The sequence below is a fragment of the Accipiter gentilis genome, chromosome 8, assembly GCF_929443795.1.
Source record: "Accipiter gentilis chromosome 8, bAccGen1.1, whole genome shotgun sequence".
In the NCBI taxonomy this organism is placed as follows: Eukaryota; Metazoa; Chordata; class Aves; order Accipitriformes; family Accipitridae; genus Astur; species Astur gentilis.
Genome location: NC_064887.1, coordinates 24,288,558 through 24,307,090, shown reverse-complemented (window position 1 = coordinate 24,307,090; position 18,533 = coordinate 24,288,558). Strand labels below are relative to the sequence as shown.

Genomic DNA, 18,533 nt, shown 5'->3' with positions numbered 1-18,533 from the left:
GAGCACTGTATATCATACTAATTCTCTGTATCACCTTATTTTCAATACAGAGTATTTTATAAGCTGTTTCTGTTGGAAGTGTTGTGTTTTTATTTGTTGTAGGATTGAAAATGTGGACAATTTATCAACAAAACTTTGCCAAACATTGATGTTATAAAATGTGTTAACAAAAATCACCAGAACAAAAAAGTTGAAGAGCTGCACACGTAGGTACTTTTAATAGCATAACCTGTGCATCCTGTTCCTTTAATACTTTACAATGCAATTTCTTATATATTTATTTAATAATATTTTAGAGATACCCTAGTTATTTGCTTGGGAATAAAAAATAATCCTCAGACCCTTGTAAGAGACAGTGATATAAACTTAATGATTTTGAAAGCATGAAAATCCTAGTTTCTATCTATAATTAATTCTCAAAGGAAAGTTTATACTTACAGGATTGATGTATTATTTCACTGTTTGTAGTGATAGCAAAGCTGTTAATTAGTTGGTTCCCCCCCCCCCGGACTATTTCATTAAAGTGACTAATATTAAAATTTAATGAAATGATTAGATTTTATTATTTCAGCAACTTTTAGATGAGTTTCTTCCTTGGAAATATTTTTATTTTTGTAAACAAAAATACATAAAAACACTAAATAGAATAAATATTTCTGACTCAGTGTCTCTCATTGCTCTTCTTTTTAGACTGATACTGAATCAAACATATTCTTTATTGGTAATATCACCACAATGGATGATCTGGAAATATTTTTGTACAGTAGATCTTGATAAATTGTTGGTTTTTTTTTTTTTTTTTTTTTTTTTTAAATCAATAATACAAGATTCTATAAAGACAGCTGTAAGGTGATTCATGATGAAAGGAATAAATACACAAACATAGAAGGTAGGATGTCTGGTTAGGGAATAGCATTAGTCAGAAACATGTGCAGCTTGTAAGATAGTGATAAATGGTGCATGAACAAACTGTGCTGTTATATGTTCTTAGCTAGACATCCAGCAAGTTTTGATAATTTTCCTGGCTGCAGAATGATCATCTTCACTGTCATTTAAATTCTTAGTTTCTAGTTTGTTTTGTTCTTTTTCTTTTCCCTAAGAAAGACTTGATCTTAAAAAAGAACAAAAACAAAACAAAAAAAAAAAAAAAGAGAGGAATTATGTATGAAGAAAAATAGGATCTTATTCAGTTAAGTCGAAGGTTATTCAAAGAACAGCTGGTGCAGAAAAATGATTAGAAGATGAAGACCACTAAAGACTGGAGGGGAGTCATACAAAGATCCAATAGACATACCTAATCTATAAGAAACAGAGTCCTCACGCAGCCTTCTGCCTTTGGGCTGTGAAAAACCTACGCCTGCACATTGTGTCTCAGCAGTGTAGGCAATCTAGTGTTTCAGGTAAACTGCTTGTTTTCCTGGGAAACAGTATGTTTTAATCCTCATCCTTGCAAGGGAAATTTTCCTACTAGAACCACTAGATTTGAACAGAATATATAGCAGCTTCTACAGCAAACCCCTGAGCTAAGTAGTCAAGCAAAATCAGCAGAAGCCTTCTACGAGCACATGTGTGTGTATGTTGAACTTGGTAGGTTTGGACTGGAGGCCTGAATATCTACCAGATTTAATTTTTTAAAAAAATGAGATCTCACTAAAACTGTCAAGGCTAATTTCAGTGGAAGTTTGTGGGGAGAATATTTAAAAAAAAAAAAAAAAGGAAAGAAAAAGAATATTCTCCATCCTACTTTCCAGTCCTTTCTATTTTAAATGTAAAATGTGTGAGTTAGTTTTTGGATGTATCCCAAAGAATCATCCTTCCCAAAATCTAAGAGCTGTCTGTTTGCATAGTGATGTGATAACAGCGGGCAAAATATTTTCTTCTCTTCCTGAATTTTTCTACAGTTTATCATGTCACCTTTTTGTTGCTTTCATAATGCAAAGAAAACTTGTCTAAGCCTTTTTGATATATTCCTTCTCTTTCTCACATTCGTCCTCTCAGTATGCCTGAACTTTCCAATGCTTAATCATCCCTAATCTTCTCTTTTATTCTTTTGGCTTGCCATTTTCTTTTAGGCTGGGCAGTATTCTTCTTCTGATCTCTTTTTTCTTAAATGTTGACCTTCCAAAATCTTGTTTTGCAAAACATCCTGTCTGTTTTGGATGGGATGTAGAAACTACAGATAATCAGGAAAAAGAAAAGATTAGTGATTTGTCATAATCATTTACTCACGTGCAGTCCATTAAGTAAAGGAAATATTAAGGTGCAGTTTTGCTACCACAAAAGAATTTGTAAGATTCATTGATTTTTCTTATCTGCCAAGACTGCAGGGAAACCACTTATTTTCTGTCTGGTAATTCTTCAGATGCAAGAATAAGAAAGAAAAAGGAAAAACACAGAATGGGGAAAGAAAAAAAGTAATGCTTCAAGGCAGGAAATAAAAAATACTACTTTTTGCCAGGAGTATTTCAGAAAATTGTTTTTGTTTTGTTTCGTTTTTGATGGTGGGACTAATTAACTTTTTAGTGACTCACAAAACTATCAATTAAACAATAAACTCGCTGGGTAGAATTCTAAGTACAAAGAACCATGCTACTGTTTCAAAGAAAATCTTTATTTAAAAAGTACCCCAAAAGCAGAACTGATCTGTTTGAGACATCATAGAGTTACAATTTACTGTTGTACTGGCATTAATGCTATAAACATGAGTTTGACAATGTTGAAAAAGTTCTGAATAATCTCAGCACTGTAGAAGAAATATGAAGATTCCTGATTTCAGCATATATAGCTCTTCTATGTTTATCCTCACAAGCTCACATTTGGATGAGGAATGGGTTGTAGCCATTTCATGGAAATTTTTTTTTTCTAATTTAAAATATATTTTGAATGTATGTGCCTACAGGCTCTGTCTTGTAGTATGTTCAAAACTCCCCTTGTGCTCAATGAAATTTTAATGATAAAAGATGCGTATGTTTTTAATCTTGAAATTCCTATTTTGTTTATTCAGGCTGGTTAGATGAGTTTAATTTCAGACTTGCAAGCTCATTTTCAAATGGAAGTCTATACAGAGAAAATAATCCAGTCGCTTTTAAAAATGAAGTATTTTTAAAGTGCTATAGAGAAGCAACCCAAATGAAAACACCACCTTTGCTTCCAAAATGACATACTTCATAACTGTTGAAAAAGAAGACATATATCTCTGCAGAAATTAATGTCACCCAGCAGAACTGAGATCTGTTGACACTGGCTATCTCCTCACAGCAGTGGAGTCAGTGGCAAAGCTCTATTGATGTCAAATGTGTCCAGATGCCTCCAGTATGCCTCTATTCATAGCTGTTCTGGAAATAAAAACACTCAAGCTCCCAGTAACTTCATTGAATTGAAACATTCCTGGGGAACGGAGTAGAGTTGGCACAAGGAAGGACAAGAGCACAGTGCTGATAGCACCAGCAGGTGTTAGTGGCTCTGCCAGAGGCAGTGCTTCTTTCTACGTTGTCTTCACCTTTGAAGCATGTGAAGTCTAACGTTTCTTATAAGTTAGTAATTACAACTATTTTGGTTATTATTTTTAGCTGTGTAAGAATTCAGTTGCTTTTTAATCTGACTGCTTATTGGCCCAAAGTAATTTCTGTCTGCAATAGGTCTCGGAGTATATGGTGTATAGACAGTGATCCATTGAATAGGTTTTATTCTTCTCCCTTCTAATCACATAATAATTTCTTTATTTAGTCTGCCACTTCTCTGCTGGTGAAAAATATCTCACCAGAAAGATGATATAAATAGCTAATATGGCAGGAGATGGATTTACCAGAAGCCACTTCAGTAACATAAAATATGACAAGGGGTTGTTGATTGAAGCTGTGGGTTAAGAAAGAATTAAGACTCTGCATTAGATTGTTAGTTGTGTTGCAGATATCATCCTGTCTTCTCTTGCTGTCTGCTTTCTATGTCAAGCAGACTAAATCTGCTTTTTCATGTCAGGCTTTTACCAAACCCTGCAGATCAGTAACCAGTTATGGCATCCCATGTGAGGAATCTACTGTTTTCAATGAAGTTACTGTAATACCCTTTGTGTTATTATCTCATATTTTATATCATAACAGCTGGTTTTTATTTTTAATGTATCACATTATGCAAAATTCACCACTGAATTGTGAGCAATAAACCTTGCTCCTTATCCTGTAGTGACCCAAGTACTAAATCTTGATATTATACATGTAAATCTATCAGATTCATGTAAAAATATATGTATATGTAAAAATATAGATGCACATGCATGTGTGCGAACATCAGTTGCTCAAGGGATAAATCCTATGAAGTACTAATACATTAGCCTTCCCTTAGCAAAGCATTAGTCGCACTCTTTACTTTCAATGTATGTATTAACTATTGAAAGTTAAGCCTGGCTTAAATTAATGTCTGATTGGAGTCGAAGTTCTCAGTATATTGCAGGGTGAAATATTTAATTGCATGGATTGTGGTAGCAATTATATAAATTAGGTCAATATCAAAGAGATTATATTCTTTTTTTAAAGATTTAAATAATAGCACAAGTTTTATTTTTTTTTTTTTAAAAAAAGTAATCTCAAGAAGCAAGCTAAAGGCTGTTGCCTGGGTCAAAATAACGTGTGGAAGCCAGTTGCGATGATTTTGTGTCCCTCTTCGCTCTCCTGAGAGAGCAGCAGGAACCCAGGAGGTATGAGACTGTTTACACTTTTTTCAAGGCTGCAGACGTGCTGTTAGGGGATGCATCTCACTGGCTTTCAGCATTTGATGGCTTTGTTCTTTTATTCTGATGAGGCATTAAATACATGTTTCAAATGTTTGTGCTAACTAGGTGTTTTTGGTTTTATCAGTAAAACTTAAAAAGGGCTTTGGGATTTTGTTGCTTGTGTGTTAATAAGTTTGATTAGTATTTGGGTACATTGGTATGAGAAAGGAGGAATCAATCTAATGAGGTTACTAATTTTCAAAAGTATTTTTGTCTAAATGTTACATGTATTGTTTAGCGTAAGGATATTTTGGAACTTGAATCCCTGTGTAACTTAGAGGAAAACAATTAACCCAGCTGAGATGATGGCAACTTTGTGCATTGCAAGTAAGCTTTATCAGGTTAAGATAGTTTCCTGTGATTTCCTGACACTTTGTGTTAGAAATACATACTCTTTTTATTGAAGAATACTGTGTGTTTTAAGACAGCAATGCTTTCTGTCTATGCAAATCACAGCTGATAGAGGATCAGCAGAAAAACATTGAGGTCTATTTATAGTTGCTAACTGGACTGTGTGAGCAGAAAAGATCTGTCCAGTCCTGATAAATATTCTGTGAAATAACTGCCCACCTAGACATGCTGGGAACACTCAGGATCACTGAGACGCTTACCTCATTCGAGATGTAAATATTCCAAGGTGCATTCTCAATTTTTTTTTTTAAATTCATCCCAAGAGAGACAGAATAAATCTTTAATTTGAGACTTTTATTTTTAAAATTATGAAAGCCCAATACTGAAAACTTGGAACTTTCTTGAAATTTTGAGGACAGGTGGTAACATCAAGTATGCTTGTTTTCAGGATTGTGGCAGTTTTGTTTTATAGACCTTTTAAGTTAAAAATGTTGAACTTGATCAGCATATGGTACTGGCTAGCGTCATCTCTACCAGCTCTTTTGTTATCTTGTTTTTGTTACAGGTCTTAATGACAGTTGTAAGCCATAGTTCTGGATGCAGGGGTTAGTCCACCCTGGGGAGGAGAGGGAGAAACAGCAGTGTGGATTATGGAAATATGAATTGATCTAAAATGCAGCTCTCTTGTAACAGAATGAGACTCAAAGAAAGACTGGGGAGAAGCTGGTGAAAAGACGATGGAATATGATGTGAAAATGATCATTTGAATGCTTTCCTTTTCATTCCCAGCTGCTGTGTTCTGGTGAAAAGGCATGCATTTGTATATCTTAAGGCTGGGTGAAAAAGGGCCAGATGAATGGAATTACTTGTTAGATATGTTTTGATTTTGAGTCAAATAAATTATGTGCATTTTAATAGACTGTATGCATATGTTAACCATTTTTTTATCATACAGCTGTGCTATTGAGGGACTACATTTTGTAGACATGTTCTTTTCTCTTGTTTGCTCAAATAAGTACAGTATTAATATTTGACTGTCTTTAAGATATTGTGTATCAGCCTATCGAAAATAACTGTTAGTGATTTGGCTTATTCCTACAGCCTTCGGTGATGTGCCAAACCAAAGAAGAAAAAACTAACTGATGGCTGAAACAGTGATGACAATCATTTGGAACGTCTTCCAGAAAGACTGCCAAATTGTCATGTGTGATGTCATTGTTGATTGACCTCGGGTGCCCTCAGAATGTTCCAGTCTAATGTTACCTAATTCCTTATTCTGTTCTACTTTATACTTTCTCACCTACTTGCTTAATACCTTCCATCCACTTCAGTCTTCGATATGCTGTCTCTGTTTTACTTTCAGCATTGCTCTTGTGTCTCAAGCTTACTGCTGCTCTTTGAAGAATATCCTAACTAGCTCAGCCTTTTTTTTATGTTTGTACTGGATGGAATATTCCTGAATCCCGTGTTTGATTCTTGGCTCTTGCTCTGCTTTTCTTGATGATAGTTTTCTGCAGAACTGGGGGAGCATTTGAAGCACATTGGTTCACTGTTACTGCTGCTGACACTGAAGTGTCACTTCAAATAATTTGTTTATATTTTGTTAAATAAAATAACTTTCTTTTACATATTACTTATGTTAGGAAATGGTCTGGTATCAAATGTCATAATCCAAGTATGATGAAATCAAGGAACCAGGGCACACTGGTGCCAAAGAACAAGACTTAATGGGACTGAGATCAGGAACTGGAGCAGCAGGGGACGTAGCCAGCAGCACGAGCAAGGCAAGGGTGGTTAGTGGACTGCAGCTGAAGGGGTCCTAACTACATGGTTTGGGATCTTGGACGAGCAATAAGTGAAGGTGAAGCAGCTCCAGGCAGGGTATCAGGAAGGGAAATACAATGATCCATCAGAATATAATTATTTCTGGTACTCATTACTTCTGTATAAATTCTCAAGGCATTGTGAACTACTTGACTGGTGGACTCTATTTGCTTCTTCCCTAAGCAGAGGTGTCGCGTTTCTGGTTTTTGTGCGAGTCATTTTGTTTGCTATCATAAATAAAAGTACAATCAGTAACAAAAGATCCACATCTGAGAAATAACCTCTCTCTGAGGTTAGGTTGCATGCTTATCTCTGTCCTTTGCCCTTCACTAGGTAATAATGGCCACTATTAGAGAAAACATACTGGGCCGGTGCAGACTTGGTGTGTCAGTTCTTGATTTTTAGACTAAAGTTGGGGAGAGGGAAGACCTCTTTCAATTTATGGAGAAATCCTGCTGTAGGAACAGGATTTTTATTAATTTTCAGTAAGTGCAGTGAATACTTGGGTTAGATTTGTGTCTTCACTGAGCATGGACAGTTTCATTCTTATGAATCAGACTGAAGCAGCTGAAAATCTTCCTGGCTGGTAGCTGCTTGTGCTGCCTGGCTCGCCAGTGGAAGCTGCCTCCTCCTTCTCTTGGCTGTTCAAAAATTGGCTTATGCTATATTGGAGCTAAGCTGATTGACTTTGTGCTGAAGTGGCTGACACGTGCTCACATGCAGAAACACCAACCTGACATTGTTACAGAGTAATCTCTAGCAATGATGCAGTAGCCAGGAGCCAGATGGTCTGGACAGGCTCAGCCATAGGTGAGGTGAATGTACATTGCGTATCTCCTTGGGAAAAAATACGTCTAATTGTATGTCCATTGCATTTTATTTTTTGTGATAATCATCTGTCTGCATCTGGTAACATAAGGGATATGTTAGTGCTCCTGTCCCTCTTTGGTCTTGGATTTGTTTCATCTTTTTTTGTTTTTCAACACTGTTGATAATACCTGGATTTAGAACTGAAAAACTATTGCTACAAGTGATTCTTGTTGACCTATGATGCCTGTAAAACAAGAAATAACTGTTTCCTTTATAAAAATATCACAAATAATTGCAATTATGAAATGGTAATCATAGCAGGTTTCTTAGAATCTGATTTCCTTTCTTGGTTCCTTGTTTTTGGCTGTAGATTCTTCTAGCTCAAGGAACTTGGGCCACACATGTAATTGGTTTCACTGCCCTTTACAGCATAATGTGGTTCCCCAACTTCCCCTGCTACTGACACAGCTGTGCGAGCCGGCACACTCCCACATAGGACTGCGCATTTAGAGGTAGATGACCCCAGTTGAGGGTTTGGCTTTTGGGCTGTCTCACCTTATTTATCTGCATAAGTCACTCTCTACTACAGATATTTTCTCTCAGCATGGCACTCAAGTTGTTCATTAACTTATGTGATTCTTCATTTATTAACTACTTTTAAGTTTCTGAGTTGCCAGCAAAATCAGGATTTTGTCATGGCATATGCTATATGGTCATTTAATGAAAAAATCAGTGGAAAGTTCTGATTCTGGAAGGGCATCACCTAGCATTATAAGACAGTTTCACTCCCCAGCCTGAGCAGGCCAATTCTTGCATATAAGCAATCTGCAGATCTGGTGCTGACCTTTCTGTGTATATCAGTACTGGGTCTTTACTGGGCAGGCCAATTGTTTAGCAGAAGCTTTCTAGGCAAGCAATGACTTCCTGCTATTTACAGACACTCTCTGTTTCAAGACTTGTCTTTTAGGTAACTAATGCACTACTTATTTATACTTAGGATTTAGTTCACCAAAAGGAGCAATTTTGTGTGTTGCACTCAGGCTGCTGTTTGCAATTTGACTGTTGTGGACATGTTTGCTTGCTTCCTTCTGCTTCTGAAATACACCTGGGTGAAAGCATAATGGTTAGAAAACTCAGTGAGTCAAAAGGTGTAAAGTGGTGTTTCAAACAAGGTGGAGTTTTTTGTTTGTTTTTTTACCTGTCAGCATGCTAAAACATGTTCTATGAAAAATCCAGAGTTTTTACTTATGATGCTAAGAGGAGACTTGAAAGAACTTCAGTAGTTGTAAAAAATGTTTGCTGGTTCTACATCCAAAAGTTGGGCAACCTCTGATCACCTGTATTGAAAAGAAAACATGGTGACATGCAGATGGAAACCATTATCTAATTTATAAAGTAAATCCATTTAGCTGTTTTTTCTGCCTCAAAACCAATCTTCTCCTTTTCTTGCCTCTGACCTTTCATTCTGGTTTCCTGGTTGCTGCATGTTGTGGGTCTTCTGCCTTGGCCACTTCCATCAAAATTGCAGTTGGTTTTTTTTTGTTTGTTTGTTTGTTTCTTTTATAATTAATTCTATGCGTAGTCTGAAGTCTGTGGTGAAATGCTAGAATTTCTGGAGGAAAAAACTATTTGGAATATATTTGGAACAAAATATGCTTGGAGTTAAAGTGAATCTGAAATGTATCAAGTGTCATCAAGAGTAGAGTTTGTCATGCTTGAAACTTTATGACTTTTTCAGTGTCTTATTTTTATGGAAATCCAGCTATTTATTATTTGTAGTGTACTTTCATAGTTAATTTTCCTTTGAAAAATCTATTTCCTTGATGATCAAGAAGAAAATCTTGCACATAGGAGCCTTTTGACCTGAGTGTCAACTACGCTTTACTCGTGATTTTCCTTGATACTGTTTTGCAGATGTTTTTGAGACTACAAACTTCACTTTAAAGCAATACATTGAATACGTAGAGTTGGGTATGTTGCAAATAGGCTCATTTCTGTCCTGAGCTATCAAGAGTATTCAAGGTAGAATGAAAAAACTAACAGGTAAGACAAATAAGAATAAATTTTAATTTGTGCTTTATTTTATGGTGGTTATTTTTTTCACTACTGGAGAATCAGCATCTGAACAGGATATGCAGGAGGTTCAGTATTGCTGCCAAAGATGCATCTTAGCTGTTGAATTTCCAGGTAGTATTAGAGATGCTGTCACTGGAAGGGTATATTAATAAAAAGTCACTTTTTCCCTACTGCATAATGATAGGAAATTGTGTGTCATACTCTAGTGTCTTTTTTTGTACAAAATGTAATGAACTTTCTTAAAGACAATAAATAATCTACTATCTTAAAAGTTAATTATTGCCCACATAGTAATCTCAAGAGTGGAGATGGAAGAGCACATTTCCTGTTTTTCCCAGCTCTCTGATATTGCCTAGGCAATAATGGTCTCCCTGACATGAGTCAGGGAGGTAAGGGGGAACTATTTATTGGTGCATGGGATACAAATATTATATGCATGCTAGAGCTGTATGGCGAAGTATTATTTATCTTGTTTTTGTTTGCCTTGCCAGTAATAGGGGTAGATGGTAACATTTAAATCTACACTTGTTCTAATGGGAACTTTCCTCGGAAAGAAGAGCATTGCCAATTTTTGTGGTTTTATTATGAGTTCCATGAAAGTTGAGGTTTTTTTGTCCTGGTTTCAGCTGGGATAGAGTTAACTGTCTTCCTAGTAGCTGGTACAGTGCTATGTTTTGAGTTCAGTATGTGAAGAATGTTGATAACACACTGATGTTTTCAGTTGTTGCTAAGTAGTGTTTAGACTATAGTCAAGGATTTTTCAGCTTTTCATGCCCAGCCAGCGAGAAAGCTGGAAGGGCACAAGAAATTGGCACAGGACAGAGCCAGGGCACCTGACCCAAGCTGGCCAACGGTGTATTCCATACCATGGGACATCACATCTAGTATAGGAACTGGGAAGTGGGGGCAGGGAATCGCTGCTCGGGGACTGGCTGGGTGTTGGTTGGCAGGTGGTGATCAATTGCCCTGCACATCATTTGTACATTCCAATCCTTTTATTACTACTGTTGTCACTTTTATTAGTGTTATCATTATCATTAGTAGTTTCTTCTTTTCTGTTCTATTAAACCGTTCTTATCTCAACCCATGGGTTTTACTTCTTTTTCCCGATTTTCTCCCTCATCCCACTGGATGGGGAGGAGTGAGTGAGCAGCTGCCTGGTGCTTAGTTGCTGGCTGGGGTTAAACCATGACATTTTTTTAAGCAGGTAAATTAACCTGTTCTGAACGTCATATTGTTTTAACTATTCTGCTATTTGTAACTGAGCTTGTTATTTTAAAGTGAACTTTGGGTCCCTGTATGCTATGCTGGACACAACCATGGCTGAAATATGCTTTATTTTTAACTGGGTACATGGTGAGATTCAGGAACAGTTAGACAAATAGAGACTCCAACATTTTATAACTTAGTAAAAATCTCTGAATTTTTAAACTTACTCTGTGGTTGTTTAGGAAGCCTGATTCTTCAGTCTTACAGGATACTGAGATTAACAATGCCTTTTAAAGTACTCAGGGTTAACTAATAGATTTGTTCTTTTCTCCTTTTAAAGTGCCTTTGAAAGGTGCTGTAAAAGCAGGAAAGTCTTATGTGTACTGCCTGGGACACCAGCCTTATTCTGCTGTATAGGGCAAGAGCATCCTGTAGTGTGTCTCTAGCTGAAGTGTACCACACCCCAGTCGTGTCACTGTTCCAATCATTAATTTTCTTTCATTTATTTTTGTCTGTATTTAACATACTGTTAGTTCTAAGTGATGTTGCAACAGTCGTCTATAAGCTCAGTAGCAGATACAGCTGACCTTCAGGTCTTCACTGCCACCTCCCATAGCTACTTGTTTACATGATTTTGCTTCTCCAAGATCTCAAGGTCTTTGTGTTACCTTGTTGTCTAGAGTCCTTCTGTCCTGCTACCTCCTCTCTCTTCATGATTTAACTGTGCCCTTATTGCTCTGTAGAGCACAGCACAGCTAGACTAAGCTACCAAAACCCTTCAGCTGTCTTTCTAGCAGGAGCAGGTAGGTGAACCAACCTTTTCATCCTTCCGCCCTCCCCTGAGGCACATAACTGAGAGGTGGCCAAGAAGAGAAGAGATAGGGAGCAGGAACAAGAGAAATTAACAGATTGGAATTCTTTAAGCGATCTCTTCCTCATTTGCAGGTATTCAGCTCCCCATTCATTTTAGACAACAAATATTTCTCTGAATAAGCTTTAGAAAGATGAAAACATGACACTTTTTAGAGAGCAAGTCTTTTCCTAAAAAGCTTGGTGTTTAAGTGTTAGGAGCAACTTGATTCTTCTGAATGTCAGTCATAGGCTGTAGGGCCTCTCCGGTTGTAGTTTATGTGTGAGCCAACTAAATGAGGATCAAAAATTGTTCTCAGCAGTGGAGTAGAATTTGTGTTCTGTGGGTGAAAACAATCTACGATTGTAGGAATGTACACAAAGCTCAGCTTAGTGGAGTTTTAACCTTTCTTGAATCCATTAGTGACAACTTCTGCTACGTGGTCCAGAATCACCTTCCCCTTTTTGGGTTTGTGAGGGATGTATGAACTCTTATGTGTCAGCTGTAGCGGGATATAATTATGTGTCAGATAACACAGCACTATCCACATCTTGCTCTGAAAACTGTGAGATGAAAAGAGCAGGTCTATTTTGAGGGAGCTGTGATGGCGCAAATTTTCTTTTTCATCTTCTGGAAATAGAAGTATTGCAACAGGTAGAACTTAGAGAGCACATCTATGAGTCTGTGTTTCGCTCCCACCCTCCCCCACCCCCGCCTCTGCACTGAAATTGCTATGTCATGCAGTTGTGTTACCCCCACCATTTTACATCATGATTGCATTCATCCTGTGGTGTTACACTGCAAATGAAACAGTGCTATGCGCACTTGACTTTTGTGGGACTACCCCATAATTATGACTAGCAAACCAATTAGTGATTGCTAGTAAATATTAATTTCTCTGAAACAATTTCAGAGAACTCTTCATAATTTGCCTTTAGACCTAGAGGAAAATTTGAAATATCTGAAGGCAAACCCACAGAAAGTTAACTACTGATTGTGTTTCTTCTCAGTGTACAAAGTGGGACTCATTGCTAAGTCTGGAAAACTTTTTTGTTTCAAATGATTCATAAAGGTTGGAAAAAGGTGTTGCTTTCCAGTCTCTTCTTCACAAGTAGCCTTGAACTCCTGAAAATTCTACATTATATGTATACTTTATTTAACAAATGTGGAAGTGATAGTTCAAATATTTTAAACTGGAGATTTCTGACTTTTTAAAAAAGGTTAAAAAAAAAGTAAAAAGCAGATGTGTAATTTAGTGATTCATTCTTGCAACAGTGAAATTCTGTAACCTTCAGGCACTTTATTTATTTATTTATTAAAAGAGCTTTACATCTCCACCCTAAACTATTTGCATTTAATTTCTGTATTTTTTTCTCGCTTTAAGTGTTCAGAAAGCAGCTGATAATTTTTTTTTGTTTTTACCATACAGAACTACTAGATAATCACTGAATGATGTGCTTTAGCAAGAGTCATATAGAGGATAAAAATAGTTATGGAGGCCTGATAATGTCTTCCATACTTTAGACCTTTGGATTTCTGTGAATGTAATCCAAGATTAAAATTTTTTATTATTCAAACCGTTTGGGCCTTTCTTTATTGTAGCTACAATTTTCTGATGAGATTTTTAGCAGAGGTAAGAGCTAAGTCTTTGAAATATAACTACTGCTGCTGGCTTTGCACGGGTCCCTGCTGTGGGTGTGCATGGCTTTAGAGGAAGGTAAAGGAAAAGTCAGTGGCGAGGACAGAGCTTATCTTTTCATCGGCTCTTTTATGTGGCAGCATTAGAATTTCACTTTCGTTGAACCATAATGATGAAGGGCTCAACACTGCAAGATGCTAAGCAGCCTGGCTTTGATTTAAGAATGAACCTAAATCTGTGCAACTTGAAGCATTTAAATATTCCCACTGAAGTCACTGGTTTGAGTCAGAAACACCTGTCATGACAGTCTTAAATCTCAGGTAGATCAAGTAGATCTCTTGTTTGTATGTTTGTACTGGCACAGGTGACTGAAAACTATGGTAAGGAATGGTGAAATAGAGTCCCCTTTGAGAAAAGATCAGAGAGCAAGTTGGGTTACGAGTGAAGATGAGAGGACACTGGAGTTGGAGATAGAGATTTGAGTAGGGAAAACTGGTAAGAAGAATCAAAAGAGACACCTGCAGTCAGGTGTTTCAAGAGAAGACATTTAAAGAGAGGTTAGTAGGGAGAAAAAGTTATAGCAGGAAGAAAATAAGAGTTTCGAAGGGCAATTAGATGAAATACTAAAATACAGTAGCAAGTAGCTTTTGTCAACAAGGGGAAAAAAAAGGAGACTTTAATAAAGTAGATATGACAAAGATAAAAGACTGACAAAAAAGAGAATTTCTCCTTTCAGTGAAAAGGGGAGGGGGAAAGGACTGTGCCAAAAGAAAAGGTAGAGAAATAAGAGAAAGATAAAAGCTAGAAAAATATTGTTACTGAGAAAGAAAACAGTTGAAGAAGGTACGGGTAATGGGGAGGAAAAGTGCAAAAGTGTTTTGTAACTTAAGTGGGTTTGTGCTCTTATAATTGATATTTCTTTGGCTGATTTCTGCCTCAAAACAGAATAAAGAGATGAGGATAGATAGTTATTTGAGCGCTAGTTTATATTGATGATTTTGGTAACTTGGTCTGGATTTTGTAATTAAATAATTCAAATTATCTTGGTTACTATAGATTTTATTTAGGCCATTTTTTTCCTGGGTATCCTGACGTGTCTCTGGAATGGACATGGTGTGACTGTGTGTCAGTGTAAGGCTGTACCCTTTCCTCTCCAGAGATGCTCATTCCATATGTAGAATGGACCTGGGGAGAACCAACCTGCTTGCTTGAGGAACAGTCTTATGCTGCAGATAAACGCAGGAAGAGTTGGAGGGTAACAGGACTCTTAAAAAAAGTGTCTGAACTGCTGTTGAAGTGGTTCAGCATTTTGGATACCTTAAAATATTCCTGTCAGGGAAGATTTTCAATACTTTCCCAGGGATGCCCTTGGAAATAATCAGGTTCTTTTCCATGCCCACTTAAACTTAAACTGCAAAATATGTTGGAATAAGAAAAAAGATGCTGAGATGAATAGTTCTCACATCCTTCTAACCCCAGAAATTAATCAGGTTAAGCTTCAATGCTTAAATATTTCAGTAGTATAATACCAAGTGATGAACTTATTTTCTGTTGTTTCATCAAGTCATTAGGCCTCATCTACACAGAAAAAGGTAACCAGTTGAAATGCATAAGGTAAAGTGAAAAAAACCACTCATGCTTGTGTAGAGGTACATTAATAAGCTCATTCTGTAATTTGTATCAAATCTGGTGCAGCTTTCCTGTAGAAGCAGCTCCTGTACCTTCTTCCAGCTGTGGTGAGATCCCATTGTGTCTCATTCAGGTGGAAAAAGAAACAAGTATCCTCCTGAATCACTGTGCTCTACAATGTATACTGAACAGCCACAGGGTTTTCATACACTTGTATGAATTGACTGTGATATTAAAAAAAAAAAAAAAAAAAAATTCCTATCTTTCCTAGTTAGTAAGGAATATAGTGTATATCTTGAATCTAACCAAAATGATTAACCAACCAGGGCAAGATTGTGAGTTATGAGGAGCTGTTCTCCAGAAAGCTGGCACGTATGGGTTCAGAAGCATCTTCTACCACCTTTTACATTGGTTTATAAAATGATGATACACAGAATTAGCTGTATGGATCTCAAAATAAGCAAGGAATGCTAAATATTTCTTACTTTTTAGGCTTCTGTAATATCATCTCAATGTAGAGCCAGTGAGCATGACCAGGCCAGGCTGGAGTTGTATAGTGCACTTGATGAAAGTGAATTAATAAAACCGCTGGACCATGAGCCTGTGAGAGTGCAAATATCTGCTCCTGTGCTATAGGCACAAAGGAAATACTTTCTTAAATACCATTTCCATTTTCGTTTAAGCTTTTTGTGAGGGAAGCAGCATGCCATGGTTCATGTGATACTAATTTTAGGATTTCCTTCTTTCTCTTGGAGCTTACTTACATAAGGAATGAGATAGTTATCCTTTAACTTAGCAATTAAACTCAATTGCATATGCAACTATAGATGTTTATTCAGTATTTGAAAGCAAATAGATAATCTTTTATTTGTTGTTGTTTTTTGGTTTTTTTTTTACAAGATCGCTATCGTTGTCCCCTAGTATACATTTTTTTTCCTTTATGACACAGTGACCATTTCACTAATAACTGTGAGAACCAGAGGAGGAACTAATCATGGGACACATGAATCAAGGATGTTCTACTTCCCGAAGACTTGTACAACCTTTTGTCCTCAGAAATAAACACATACCTTTAGGAACCTATGAAAGTAGAAGACAATAAATACATTATTCTTTTCCTGAGAGTGTGTATGTTGAGTCAAGAGGAAGTCTTGGCTGAGTTACGGATCCTTGAAAGTGATGACTCATTAGGAGACAGAGCTCAAATTTTATTCAATAGAGAGGTTACTGAAAGTATCACATGTAATTGTATAAAGGTAGCGACTGTGTATGTGAATGTGTATATAATATAATTTGCATTTTAAATGTGTCTAGGAGCATCTTGGGGGCATCCTGTTTTCTTCCATTTTAAAAATCTGAATAGCACCTGTAATTAAGGGAGAGACCTGAGCCCTGGAAGCTAGGTGGTGGGACTTCCATCTATTGATCTGTGTAAACCCGGCTTACGCTGTCAGAGGAGAAGCAGTCAACTACTGAGCTGCTTTGTCACTGACAGAAGCTGAGAGGGGCGTTTTTTGGTGTGTGGTTTTTTTTTTTTTTTTTTTTTTTTTTCTATACTGTTTATACACCAGTCTATAGACCTGCTGGCTAGTTGAATTTTAAAGAGTGCGGAGGTTTAAAGACTTGTCCCCTGAGGGATTCTCCTGCCAGTTGGGAAGCGAGCTGCGGCTGCTGTGCAGAAGTTGCGTGCACGTGTGCCGGCTGGGGGAGGGATGGAGCAGAGCTGGGGGAAACGCTGTCCTCCTGGAAAACGCTGCAAAACATACCCATAATGTTCAGGTTATTTAGTCAAAATATTGAGCTAATACCTTTGGTTTTTTTGGGTTTGTTTTCTTTTTCTTGCGTGATAATTTATTCGGAGAGAGTACAATGGGGAACATAAATGAATACATTTCCATACCCAATTCTGAGACAGCGCTAAGCTCACTGGGCAGCAATTAAAATCCTCAGCAGCGAGGAGAAAGTGACTTCCTATAGTGTGAGAATAGGTGCAGATTAGGAAAGAGAATTTAAGTAGAGTATAAAATACTATTTCTCTGGAACAGGAAAAACAACCTTTATGGGCCTGAAGTGAGAGACTACTTGGAAATGTTTTGGAAATTTCTGAGTTAAAAGTTCTGCTTGCTTTCTTTTGTTAGAGTTGATTATTGCTACTACCAGCACTGTGTATGCTTGTTTCCTGCCTGCAGAAATTCAAATGTTTACCAGCTCTGTTTGTATTCTGCTCCTCACCCTTCTGCAGTGGCCACTCACAGCACTTAGGATGATGCTTGAACAGTTTCTTTTGGAGAATATTATATGTACTGCCACTGTTCATAATTAAGTTAATAATCTTTCCCAAAACACAACATGTGGCTTTCATACCCTTCTTTATCTGTGCTGACAAAGTAAAAGTTCCAAAGATTTCTTGAACTCTCTTGTATGACTTAGACATTCTAGAAAAGTTGACTTTTCCATTTTGTACTGTGTGATGATTTACTGGGGCACATCATATACCTTTAGAATGTTGCAACTAACATATGCATGTTGTACTCGGGGGCGTCTTTTTCCTGAACTATTCGTCCCTTGCTGATTAACTTGCATGGGTTCTTCATGTTTTACACTATCCACTGAGCCAGGCAAATGTTTGAAGTAAATAGTCATTGTGGTGTGTAGGAATTTAAATACATAATTTCCCTTAATGGGAGTTGACTGTTCAACATGCAGTAAACACCGAGTTCAGGCTGGAGAGTGCTAATGTCTTAGATCAAGTTCTTAAACCCACATGTGCAGCTCTGGAAATTTGCAATCAATGTGCATTTTTCTGAAAATGCATACCTTGCGGGCTATCTCGTGTATACAGCAGTGTATGTCTGTTGGTCTGCTACAAAAAGGGAATTCTACAGCTTTGACCAGCTATGTTGATGTTGACTGTTTCTTCTTAGCTGAATCATTTCACAGAAGGTTTCCTTTCCCAGTTGGGAGCAAGGAAATAAAACCTGTTTTTCTGGCATCTTTTAAAATCATTGCTTAATATTTATTGCGAACTGATCTAGTAATTATTATTATTATTTTTTTTTAAAGAAAAATGTTGACTATTTTGAGAGCATTTTTATATTTTAATTAACACATTTTATTTGCCACTAAACAGCTTCTTAAATAAAATTCTGCAAGAAAGAGTGACGTTATCCTTTCATATTATGGTACGAATGTAGAACTGGTGGATTTTCCCCCCCTTCCCTTTATTAATAGTAAGGCTTGCTTGTGAAACCCAAAGGGTTAATCATATATATTTCTCCTTTGGACCAGCAGATGATTTCCATCATTTTCAGCGTTTGACTATGGAACATGTATAGAGTTGTTATACCTCTCTGTAATTCATTCTGCTGCCAACTTCA

The 18,533-nt window shown here is 36.9% G+C and overlaps 1 protein-coding gene and 1 long non-coding RNA gene across 7 annotated transcripts in view; both read left to right on the top strand.

Moving 5' to 3' along the window:
• DENND1B (DENN domain containing 1B) overlaps window positions 1-18,533 on the top strand; it is a 171,383-nt gene that overhangs the window by 44,335 nt on the left and 108,515 nt on the right. The window lies entirely within an intron of this gene.
• LOC126041693 (uncharacterized) lies at window positions 107-6,733 on the top strand. Its single transcript, XR_007506978.1, has 3 exons — window positions 107-206; window positions 4,578-4,693; window positions 6,221-6,733. It is a non-coding gene; the product is annotated as an uncharacterized LOC126041693 (long non-coding RNA).